The 13,429-nt window shown below is 34.9% G+C and overlaps 1 protein-coding gene across 1 annotated transcript in view; it reads left to right on the top strand.

Moving 5' to 3' along the window:
* LOC122800943 (ephexin-1-like) overlaps window positions 1–13,429 on the top strand; it is an 822,598-nt gene that overhangs the window by 217,635 nt on the left and 591,534 nt on the right. Inside the window, exon 2 of the mRNA XM_044070328.1 lies at window positions 9,710–9,855. The gene's annotated coding sequence lies outside the window, so the exon portion shown is untranslated. The remainder of the gene's footprint in view (window positions 1–9,709; window positions 9,856–13,429) is intronic.

Here is a 13,429-nt window from a genome sequence, read left to right as displayed (position 1 = left end):
CATTCATACACCATCAACTTTCTTGTTTAATTTTTATATTGTTTACATTTAAAAAAAGAACAGTTAAATTGCTTTTTTTCTTTGCAGTTTTATGTACACCAATTACCTTATTTTTCTAACTCTCTTCCCATCATCATCTTCTCCCTCTTCCATATTACTTAACACCTTCATACTGTTTTGCACTTGCACATTAAAGCTTGTATCCTCCATGGATGTTTTTGCACAACAATATTGCCATCAGTATTTATCACAACATTCATCTTATCACTCTGTACATTTTCATGTACACGTTCTTTTTGAACAGCATCTCTTTAACTGTCACATATATCAATATTAAATTAATTTACCTGTTGCATTTGTACATTTGGCATTTTTTTCTCCATTTCCCTTTCAATTCCCTCTTCATCTGTTACAGAAAGTAGTAAATTATAGTTGAACCAAAAGTGTCTTTCCTGCCCACATTTTCTAAAAATAAAAAACAGTCTTTCATGGAATGCCCACATTCTCTACAGTATGCACATCTCCTTTGTGAACATGCCTGAATCAAGTACATTAACTACAAAAAGAAAAAAAATAATGTTTTGGCAGTCCCTGTTATTTTATGAAGTATATGTTTTCATTTATTATTCCCACACTTGGTAAATGACAAATTCTCCCCTCTTTAATGAACATTTGTCCCCACAATTTACATGTACCAATTTAAACAGTTCTTTCATCAGTCATTGTCACTAACTGAAAGCACTTCAGTACATAGCTCTTTGAAATAATTGCATTTTCCTGTTCATTATCACTGGATGTAAACCTTTTGCTCACAAGCTATCAGAAATGTTTCCACTAGCTGAAAAGTCTCAAATATGACTTCAGAAAAACATTGCAGTGTCTTTTTATCAATACAGATTATAATTAAATATAATCAAGTCAAATACCTTCAGTCTCTCCGCAAATAAAAAGGAGAGAGAGAGAGAAGTTTAAACATGTTTACACACTGGAAGACAATAAGCAATGGAAACAACCAAAAAGTAAACGCTCCCAAACCAGTCTCTGTGATTAATCTTGAAATAATAAAAACAAAGGCAGGAGAGCAGACCTATGCAGAAAGGCGTTGCACATAAACAAAAGTTCAATCCAATAGGCAAAAATTCACCTCAGGTCCACGAAAGTCCATAAAAATTCAATAAAACATTTATTTGGTGTACACAGCAGGTAAGCGCTTTCGCCAACAGGCTTTTTCAAACCATTAACAAAAATCACAAATAACACTGTTCCTTATATAGTTCATCAATCAAATATGCAAATAATTGATGACATCATTACATACAATAAAATCTAAAAGGGAAAGCTGATACACGAAGAAATGTATACAGCATATCTTTCATGCTATATAAAAATACAATAAAATTAAAAATACACTTAAATAAAATAAATAATTTAAAATGCATATTATCTCACAACTAATTTCCTATTCTTTAAAACAGGCTTAATAGAGATTTTATCATTCAAGCCTGGGTTAATATGTGCCCTAAGCTCGATGATCCATCTCATTTCAGTCCTTTCAGTATAATTTCTAACATCTCCTCCTCTCATATTAGGTGTATTGATGTGGAGAACTATAAACTTGAAAATATGTGAATTATCCATTTCATTAACATGTTTAGCTAATGTATTAATACTAGATTTAATGTGTATTTGATATAAGTGTTCTCTAATTCTATCCCTAAGCCTTATGTCAGTTTTACCGACATAGAAGGCAGGGCAGGACATACACCCAGGCTTGAATGATAAAATCTCTATTAAGCCTGTTTTAAAGAATAGGAAATTAGTTGTGAGATAATATGCATTTTAAATTATTTATTTTATTTAAGTGTATTTTACTTTTATTGTATTTTGATATAGCATGGAAGATATGTTGTATACATTTCTTTGTATATCAGCTTTTCCTTTTAGATTTTATTGTATGTAATGATGTCATCAATTATTTGCATATTTAATTGATGAACTATATAAGGAACAGTGTTATTTGTGATTTTTGTTAATGGTTTGAAAAAGACTGTAGGCGAAAGCCTTTACCTGCTGTCTACACCGAATAAATGTTTTATTGAATTTTATGGAAATTCATGGACTTGAGGTGAATTTTTGCCTACTGGATTGAACTTTTGTTTATGTGCAATGCCTTTCTGCATACATCTGCTCTCCTGCCTTTGTTTTTATTATTTCATGTTTACACATTCATTAGTTCAAAGTTATGATACTGGGTAAACATCGACCACCACTAATATAATAGGAGTTCAGAGGTTTCATCTAAGATTTGATTCCTGATTCATGGAATTAACTGCTTGGTTACCAAACCTGTTCTAAACTCATGTTGAGAAAAAAATTCCTTCTAAATAGAAAATTTAAACTAAACATGTATTCTACTTGTTAAGCAGTAATTTGTATGGAAATGTCTGTATCATAGGACATAAAGTCCATATATTCATCCAAATGCTTTTATTGCAAACATGACAGCATAATTTAGTTGGCATTGCCCATTCAATTTGACTGGGGCCAAATACGTTTTTGTTCTGTTCCTATACAACATAAGAAATAATTTTGATTTTAGCCAAAGTTTGTTGAAACTATTTAGCTTTGACTTTTAAATTAATTTGTTGTTCCAGTGTCTGATTATGGTAAGAATTGCTTTGATATTTAATAATATAATATGGGGAGAAAGATGTGTAGGATTTTTTCCTTGATATAATTTGACATTCTGTATTGAATATTATTTTCTCTATAGGGTTGATAATGGAATATAGCCTTAAGTTTTGAGATCTAAAATGTTCTTTGAATAACTGAATATTTGAGATATGATTGTTTTGTTTAATTAAAAGATGATTTATGAATATAATTATCAAATAGTGTTTTTGTACAGCCAGTCTACTAATGGGATACAATTCCAAGAGGAAAATATTCAATATATGTTTTTTTAACAATGTTGAAACATGTACATCTGATAGTCTTATTATGAAAGTAAAGCCATGTCAATAGTCTTAATTGCTAAAAACTATTATTTGTATTCTTAAAATATTGTGATAATTCATATTTCATTTTATTTTATTAATGAAAATCTGAAGAAAAAAGGATTAGTCTGGATTTCTGATATTGCATCATACATTTATCTGCGGCCACATCATGGCATCCTGGGGTATTCTAGGGGATCCAGTCTCCAAAAACAATTGCACACCAAATCAGCTTAATTTTATTATATCATTTAACTTGTGAAAGAAACTGAGTATTTTGATTAAAGAAAGACTGATATGCCTCGATCTTATTTATTCTGACTGTAATGGATAATTTTATATCTTGCCATTTATCACTTCTTTCATAGTATTGACAGTATTTAACAATTGACCATCTGCAATATGTTCTGAATTTGTACTGTAAATCATCCTAAACAGTTTAATTTCAACACAAGAATCTGTTCCATATGTTTACAATTTGGAGTTATTAATAATAGTTTTAATTTGTTAAATTAATCTTGTAACCCATAATGCCTTCTGTGGAAGGTTGGGTGCTGGGCTGGCAACTCGACACCGTAAAACTCCACTGCCAATCATGAGCAGACAGGTGATCCTTTGTGGTGACCCCTAACAGGGAAAAGCCGAAAGAAGAAGAAGAAGAATCTTGTAACCCGTAAAATCTTTAATATAAGCAAACTGATGAAATTTTATTGATAGAGCTCTTCAAGTTTGAAATGATTAAAAAAGATCAACTGCATAAGCAATTTGCTTTATATAATGATTATCAGTTGAAATTAGAATAATTAATGGAACTTTTTTCAGAAATTCTAAAAATAGATTAATATGAAGTACGAAAAGTGGTGGAGATAAGAATATCCTTGTCTGACTTCGAACTTTTGAATTAAGATTTCTGATACCAAACCATTAATTTTAAGATATGGTTAGAATTAACAAATGAAGCCTTAATTATATTAAGAATTGAAGCTGAAAGCTGAAGTTTAAGTAAATGTTAAAAAAGACAGCCTTTGTTTGCAATATCAAAATCTTTCTCTGTATATAAAGAAATAAAAGCCAAAGAAGGAATATTTTCACATGCAGTATTTTCATAACAAAGAAAAATAGCCTGTAAAAGTTCATGAATCAGGTGCATCTTTTCCCTGAGACAAAAACAGATTTATATGAATGCAGAAAAACACTAGTTTTACTTATAAGAAATTTAAGTAACTCTGCAATAATTTATAGTCAGAATTAAGCGCTATTGGTCAATAGTTGGCCTGTTCTAAATGGTCTTTATGTGGTTTGGTGTGAAAATAAGTTTGGCAAATGTATGGATCTAAATTTGAGGAATTAGCTAATGATATAAATAGGCTGAGAAGTTCAGGAGAGACTACTTCCTTCACAAAACATTTATAAAATTCCACTTGAATGCATTTAGGACCAGGAGCTATATCATCAGCAAATTTCAAGATGATGTGTTCTATCATTTTAAGAGAAGCTTAATTATGGTCTCAGAAGCATTAGCGGCCTTAGATCAACTGGCACCCTAGGCAAAAGGGCTCCATGGCGCCTCCCACCACACCACCCGGTGCCCCCATCCTGGTCTACCTACACCAAATAAATACTGGAAAAGCGCCCCTACTAGACTGGCGCCCTAGTTGGCCTATGCCTAAGGCCGGCTATGCTCAGAACTATAGATTCAACCAAATTTAACACAAGTCTGTTACCTTTCTCTCCTCCAGTGAATATGATGCTGAGTAAACAGAATTAAAACATTTTGTAAAAACTTCCAGAATATCTGAATGCACTGACGTAATGCCTGATGATAAATTAATTTGCTGTATAAAACATGTAATTTAGTTTTCAGTATATCTTTAAAGAATGACCCTTGGCATGCTGAATAATATTTATTGTTTTTATGTCCAGCTTAGATCTCTGATTGATATGTTTATCATAATTTATATTCATTAACTGATCTAATATGTAAAGTTGTTTCTTTAAAAGATCCACTTTTACCCATCTCCTGAAACTGCTCTTGTAAAGTATATAGTAGAAGATAGCCTGCCATGTAGGATTTAAATTCTGCCCAAAGTTGTGAATAATGGATCCCTTGTAAGGAATTATTCTTTCAAACTTTTGCAAATTTAATTTCTTTAGAGTATTTAAAAAGATTGTTTTGTCAATAAAATATTATGATCTTGCCTTTTTATTTAACATCTCATATTCCCTAAAAGTGGAGAATGATCTAAAATAACTCTGGGTAATATAATAATTTAGTTTAAAATGATTTATAAATGATGCAGAAATAAATATGTAGTCTAATCATGCACGGGTTTTATGCCTTGTGTCTAAATGTGTGAAACCAGATAATGGAAATGTATACTAACAACAATCAGTTATGCTGAATGTTGACAAGAAGCTCTTTAAAGAGCTTTTTTAGATGATTTTCAGTAAGATGGTTTACTATCACAATATTGAAGTGGATTCGGTCGAATCCACTTTGACGAAGTCTGGAGGTCAAACAGTGACAGTGTCAAACCCGACATTGTCGAAGTACAAATCTTGCCTCTATCTCGACCCATGTTAACACTTGCTCTGAGGTTGAATTTGAGATGTGCTTTAACAATGTCAGAATTCGACATTGTCACTTTCACGGATGTGGGTCAATGATACCATCATTCGACCGAGTCTGCATCAACATTGTGATAGTAAACCCAATAAGACTTAAAACAAATGTTGCAGTCACCTGTCAGAATTATGTTATGGCAACCTAAATAAGTTAATCTCTTCAAGACATTTTTTTAAAAGAACAGTAGTAGTTAAAAGCTGTATAGACTGGGTCAATTACCAAATAAAAGTGATTATCTTTTAACTTGACCAAAACAGTTCTATAAATAAAATCAGTATAGCTGTCAGTAATAGTATAACAAGCACAAATTTCAGAACTTAAGTGACTTAATGCTAATAACAGGGTGAGACTATGAGAGTATTCCAACTCACATACTTCTTTATTGAAATTCCTGTTTGCTGTGCTGTTTTCACTACAGGTCTCCTATGGTCCCTTAGCATTGGTCTGCGTGATCCTTTTTTTTTTTTTTTTTTTTTTAATCCAGAACTATTGTAGCATATGCCTTTTGGTTTTCTGCATTGTGCTGTTTCACTTCTAATTGTGTCCATTGTAGAAGATCTCCTCCTGCAACATCTATAGTTGCAACACATTTTTCAGGTATACTTTCCAGTGAAGCTGCCTGATGCTGCTCTCATTCCTAATTTCCTTCACATCTCTGGAAGAAATAATCCAAGGAAACGTCTGAACTATCCGCCAGTTTGGATTCTGTAATCAATTGTTGCAGTACTTCATCCGACAAACCTCTAGATACCATAACATTAACTGTAGTTTTCTCCATCTTATTGGCATCAATTTGTGATGCAATACAACTCATGCCAAGCATCTCACTTGCTCCTTCATCCTCCCATTCTGACTCCTCTTGCCAATAACAGCTCTCTGGCATCATCTGCCAATGAAAAGTGTAGGGAAAAATCCCCACTGTCCTGGTCAAATTTCCCGTAATCAGAATGAATACCACCTCAGGCCTCTCCTGAAAAGATGTCTTTGGTCTAGTGGGACTAACCTTGTTGATGAAACCCTTGCAATTCACTTCTGAAACAACCTTTAAATGTTTTCCTCTGCATATATGTAACAGCATCCTGCAGGAAGACCGTGTTTTTTCATTCCAGCCTTGGGTCTGTTTCTTGCAGTATGGAAGACCTTTTCAATTAATATTTTTTTTTCTCTGAGAGTTCTCTCTGTTCTTAAAGAACCTATGAGTCCCATGAATAAGAAGTCTTAGGTGTCAAGTGGAAGACATTTAATTTTGTGGTATCAAGAATATTGCTCACTGTGGAACCCTGTCCCCTTAGAGTTCACAGAATGTTAATCATCAGTTTTAATTCTGGTTTGACTTTGTCGTTATAAAGGTAAAGCTGTCAGCCATTTTACCTTATATGCCATTTTCTACATCTGTTGCTTTGAATGTGGCTGTTGAATCTCTCTTGAGGGTTACTCATAGCTCTCATCCAGTCAGGGACAAATGCAGAAATAATCCATGACAATCGGGGATACTTTTAAAAAAATAATAGTATTAACATGAGACACTGACAGAACAAGATAATGTGAATTCATATACATTTTGTGAAGTAAAAAAGTCTATGACTCATTATTAAGTGTAATTCACCACCTTTTCTCCAAAAGTCATAGTTTTTAGAAGGGATTAAGAAGGACAGAGCCAAAATTTGAGTCAAAATCAGGGGCATCACTGAAAATTAGAGACAGTTGAGAGGTATGGCTCATGCCTCCAAAGCACTGAGTGGCTCTTGCCTTGGATATCGACTTAATAACCATGGAACTAATTTTGCCTCCATTTGAATGTGTTAATACTGTAGATCTGAACTACTTATCTTTGAAGAATCTTCTTGGTGGTAGTCACTTCACTCTGCAGGATTTCATAATGTTAGGCTTTAATATACAACTTTCCATGAGGACAAAATTCTTTAAGGGTGACTGTATTTCCTTTTACTATGATACTATGATACATACAGTATGCCTTTACTGATGAAGTTTAAGTATATATCCGCTCAGAATGTCTGGGAGGCTGCAATGTCTTCACTTTCCCTGTATCCTTTTTGCCTGTATGCCCAGCTGTGATCACGGTTCCTGTAATTTTTCTTGAGCCCGTTCATTTCCCTGTACAGGGTAGCCTAGGAGTAACGGCCAGCAAGGGGGAGCATCATCCAGGCAGACCTGGTTGCTGACATGAGCACCTGCATCATGGGGGAGGGGCTTATTATGACCTCCTCATTCTTGTGTTTGCTTCCCATCCAAGCAGAGTGTGTCCAGGATCATCAACTCCATGTCCACATTTTTTTTTTGCTCAGCAGCCATCTTATTTGAATGATGGTGATTAAGCTGACCAGAAATCGGCAGTACTTTCCAGATGAACTTACCTGCAGCAATGACTCTCCCATCCTCCTATGCCCATTTATTCTGTTGCCAGAGCTGCTAAACAGACTCTGGTCATCTAGGCTGAAGTCATGTCTTTATGTTTTTACATCACAGAGCTGAGCTTCCTTCACATATTTAATAAATATTATAGAGCAGCTGTCTAGCCTTGAAGTAGAACAGGGTTTGCTACTGTAGTCCTACAAGATCTTCCTACTTTACTCATTCCAACCATGTTTTGGTGCAAGGGTTGCACTACTGCATACTCTTTCCACTCACAGTCATGGTGCAATACCCCTTATGGTGAGTACAGTACATTTGGCTGAGGTACTGTATATCAACACAAATATTAGGAAAAATGGGATCAATGTTGCAAGATACACTTCCACCCTCATTGTCCCCAGGCATATTACATGGTTTTAGTCCAGAATAATTACAAACAGATTGTTTTTGAAATAAAGCATGCAGACTAAATTATTACAACTTTTTTATCATTAGCTTTGTTACTATTCTAAAAACCATTGCTGTCTTGGAGGAATCTTTTAATATTAGCATCTCTAGATTTATTAACAGAATGTTGATGTTGTTATGTATGTACTTTTGGCTAGTGTTTCACTATTTAAGGCTCTTTATCAGTTATACCTTGGCATAATTTATTACTGCTATTATTTTTCTGTTTCATGCCTTATTGGGGTTCAAAATGGAAAAGAATTAGTGTGAGGAGTTCCCTGTTTTACAGCTGTATTCCTCTTTTAACAATCACAGTTTAAAGTTATACTGCCATCTGATGGGGATGTCTGAGAGGTGAAAAAAGAGCTGTCTGGTGACTCACAGTCAGGAATGATACTATTATTCAAACGTTTTGTGGTAAGAGAGTCATCATACTGCTTGTGGTGTTGCTTAAGCATTTTGGGTAATACAGCACCAAGAATTAAAGCTGGTGCCACCCTACCAAGGACCACAAGTCAGGACAGGGTCATTGTGGATGAGAAATGCAATGTCACCCTGCACAGTCACTAGAGTGTTTGTGATGATTTAGAATTACATTATAACAATGGTGCATCCTACAATTATTTTTCTTATTGACATTTTTGAGAACTGTCTTGATGCCGGTTAAAGGAAAAGTTGCAGTCTGACAGCGATTAGGTCACCCTTAAACAGATACAATCAGTGAGCTTCTGCATTATTAAAACTATGCCAACTTTGCAAACTTTCCTTCATAAATCTCTACTCCAAAGTCATTTTATTCCTGTTTGTGGCTAACAATGAGAGTTCGGATCAAGTCAGACTGACCAGATAATCCCATGTAGATTTGCTTAATTCATTGTCCCTAGAACTGCTTTTGATGCGTGCAAACCTTGGAGAGAAGTTTTCTTTTCAGATGATGTTCCATTTGAATGATCTACTTGGTGCATGCCTGTATCCTTGTATATTAATTAGTATTTTTTTTTTATCTAACGTGTTAGTCCCACTTGTTTACAAAGCCAGATGCTTAAAAACTTGAACATATTGGAAATTACCTCACTACTTGTAAATTATTTTATTCCTCATGTATAAGTGTTCATTTCACTGAATCAGCTGACAGAACTCACTTTTTGTTTAAATACCACAATGCTATCAGGATTGTTTGGTTCCTTGTTATTTATTTACTAAGCTGCATGCTTATCACGACGGGGCAGATCCTGAAATACTTTCTTGGATATTTTCACTGATATAGGTCATGTGATTTCCCAGAAAAAAATGCTGTTTAGGCACCTGGATGAGAGATTGCATGTAAAGGATTGCCTGAAAAAACACAACTCCATGTCTGTTTGAGGGAAGCTGCAGGTATTCTTAGTGAGAGAATGTGCTTATTGCAGTAAGGTAGGTGCAAACAAAACTATTCTTTTGTTATCCAACAGCACTCTGGTATTTTTCTATGGACTACACTTACTTCTGTGTTGCAGTGTTTTATTTATTTGTATAAATCTCCCATACCTCCGTTTTTAACTTGCTGTCAGATGACCAGAACTGTATGTACTTGTTGGGACTTGATAATGCAAATGCTTTTATATCTTTTTTTTTTTTTTTTTTAGTTTTGCTTTAATGTGCTGTGTATTTATTTTCCTGCCAGTAGTTTTTTTAACCACATGCATTTTGATGATGCAGAAAAACAAAGGCAAAGATAGTCCTTGAATGTAATATGATATTCCACACATATTTATGACACAGAATACACAAATCCCTCCGCAAGCTTGAAGTTGTTTGTGCAATCTCAGCAAATAATAATCATTCCAATATTCAGAAATAAGTATATCATGGTCTGCAACAATTACTCAGAATGGAATTAGTTTGATCACTACAAAGAATATATGATTTGCAGTGTTTTTTGGTTCTACCCTTTGTGTGCTGGAGTTGTGAAACTGTGTTAGTACTTTTACCCTGTGCCATTCTCACAATACAAATGAACTAGACATTTAGCCAATAAACCCACCCTCTATGCAAAAAGAAACAAACAAAATTGTTTTCTGTGCTCATTTATATTAAACATGTAATGTTGTTTCAGTCCTTTGCAAGTACATAATAAGAAGTATCACTGCTGCAACTTTGTCTGTTGCCTTTAATTGTAATAAATTGCTAACCTACAGTGGCTGAACCCATATCGTACTCCTGGAATTTGAAACCCTTGCTACAAATCGGATTTTAATTGACAATAAGTTCACTGGATCGCATGATACTAGAGGATTTATGTATGTAAGAGCTCTTACGTGTAGTCACTGTAACAGTAAATCATAAGAGGTCTTAAGTGAAGTGTGTGGACTTTGATGGCACTTGCTCTGCCCATGTGACTGTGATTTTAATCTGATGAGTGTAGGCTGACTCTGGTACCTCTTACATGGTGGTATGTTTCACGCTGAAGTTTCAATAGCAGTGAACATGTTAAAAGGCCTGACAAATCAGAATAAAGAAGCTAATTTGTATCCTTCATAGACTACTTAATGTGAAACAGTGACTGTTTTTGCTTGAAATTAAGTAGATTTTTATTGTCTTTTCATTTTTGGTCGCTGGGTCTAAATGCTGGAAGGTTTGCTGTTAATTATTACTTGGCTGTATATCTGGCAGGGTTATATACAGATCTATTGGCATATAGAAGACATATATTCTTCTGTATTTCTGTGACAAGGAAACTAGTTTCTGATCCTACTGAAACAGAATGTTTTTACAAGATCAGTGCAAAATGAAGTGTTCCAGTCTAATCAGTCTGCTGCATTGTGTGTGCATATCCAAAATGATCTTCGCTATTTAAAAGATGATTCTGAACGTCCAGTTGATGGTCCTGAATCCACATTAGTGTCAACAAATAACCATCTTTTGGGATTCCCGGTACTCACAGGTTTACAGACTAGTTTATACTTTGTCAGCAGCTGCAAAGCCTTTCTAGTTTTAGTACTACTGTCATCTTTTCTTTTGAACGTGCAATACAAAAATGTAATAGATATACCACAGTACTAACAACTGCATCTCCCAAGTTTTCAAAGTTGTTTTTCATTTTTACTGTGTTTTATTTGATTATGAAGTCTGTAAACATGCCCACATTTTTAAGTAGGTGCTGGAAATCTAACACAGATAGTTAACATTCAAGTCATTTTTGTTAACCCGCAGATGTCTTAACATGCCATGACATGCATTAAAGTGGGTCACAGTGTCAGACATTTTGCTGTGATATGATGTGATTATTAATTAAGTAGTAATGGTATGGGCAGTGAACCAAAACCGTGAGCAAAGCTGTCCCCAATTAGATTATTACACACTGGAGTCACTATCCCTAAGACTAACTGTCCCTCAGAATCAGATTAATCCAGGAATGTATCATTCTGTGCAGTTTTTAAGCAAGATATTCTTTGATAAAGTCTCATTGAGACCAACCCATTCTCTGGCAGTGTGCCATGCCTGCCTGCAGCTGAACAGTGAGCTGATATGCCTAACCTGTACGTCTCCTGCTTCTGTATATCCAGATAGTTAGTCAACTCAGCTTCCAAGGTGACATAATTGTAATATTTTAGAGCTGTCCTCCACACAACTGCTCAACACAAAAGTAGCATGGAAAAAACTTCATTTATATTTTCAGTAACAGAAGATGTAAAATTTCAAAAGAATATGAGTGGTGGGCAGCAACAGTGGGCAACATACTGCATGCTTCACAGAAACAAATACTTGTAACTGTCACTGTAACTAATTTTATTTATGTATTTACTTATTCATTTGTTAAATGAATTGACAGGTAGGTGAGTTGGACCTGTAGGGGCCCTTTTAACACCTAGTTACACTAGGAGATATTTAATTAAGGCTACATTATTGCTATGCTATTTTCCACTGGTGACTTTAATTTTTATATTACTTTTTTTATTATGGCAGCAGTTGATGGCTATCCAAATCACTGCCTGTGACTTTGGGAACTCTGAATTACAGCTCTGTCCAAACAGCACTGTAACTGAAGAACTCTTTTTCTTCTGTTTATCCATTTCCTAAACCGTTATACCTGGTTATGGTGGCAGTAAGCTGAGCAGAGCAAGTTAGACCTTTCTATCTCTCATCCTGAGAGATGCACAACAATTTCCAGGCAATCTGAGAGAGCTAAACTCTTTAGTGGATTCTCTGGGGCCCTATCACCAGTTGGTTGTATCTGGTATACCTCAAGCAGTAGGTACTCGAGGGGGGGGGGCATCTTCACTTGGTAATCAAATCACCTCAGTTGACCCATATCAACGTTAAGGAGTAGCGACACCATTCCAAGATGCTCCCAAGCTGAAGAGCTCCTAACTGTTTCACAGAAAGTGAGCAAAGCACATACCCTGTGAAGGAGTTCAATATATTCATCATATCTATCACTGCTGCAGTAACCTTAGCTACGTGGGTTATAGCCGTAAAGGGTATAATAACCAACCAGCTTCCACAGCTTCAGGACACCTTCCACATGTCCAAACATGCAGCTTGACTGAGACAAGATGGGTTCTGAAGCCCTTCAAAGCTTTAATGTTGCCGAAGAGTATTCTTCTCTGTGGCTTTTGAGGATTGATGGTTGGCTTGTGCTTTTCTTTGCTGGACAGATAAGTTCCATTTTGAGAAAAACCTTCCATTCACATAATCTTGTTGATGTTTTATTACTTTCCTATTCAGGAAAGTTATTTTAAAGGTAGGAGTATTGTGTTTTAATGGACTTTATCAAGACTGCAACATACTTTTAAATGAAATGCTTGTCTTTTTTGGTCAGTTTGAAAGTGGTATAATGTACTTGAAAACATGTTTTCGATGGAGAAATTATTTATTTTACTTTTGTGGGGCTGGTATAGTGCATTAAAACTGCTTTTTATTATGCTTTTCTGTCAGAAAAAGTAACTTTTGTGGACTAGTGATGTTTACAAGCAATTGCTGTTTGTCTTCCCTGGGAAAGAGGCAT

This window comes from Protopterus annectens, chromosome 4.part1 (genome assembly GCF_019279795.1).
Source record: "Protopterus annectens isolate FY-2018-M chromosome 4.part1, PAN1.0, whole genome shotgun sequence".
NCBI lineage: Eukaryota > Metazoa > Chordata > Ceratodontiformes > Protopteridae > Protopterus > Protopterus annectens.
The sequence above is the reverse complement of the archived record's forward strand: the minus strand, read 5'-3'. Positions and strand labels throughout refer to the sequence as shown.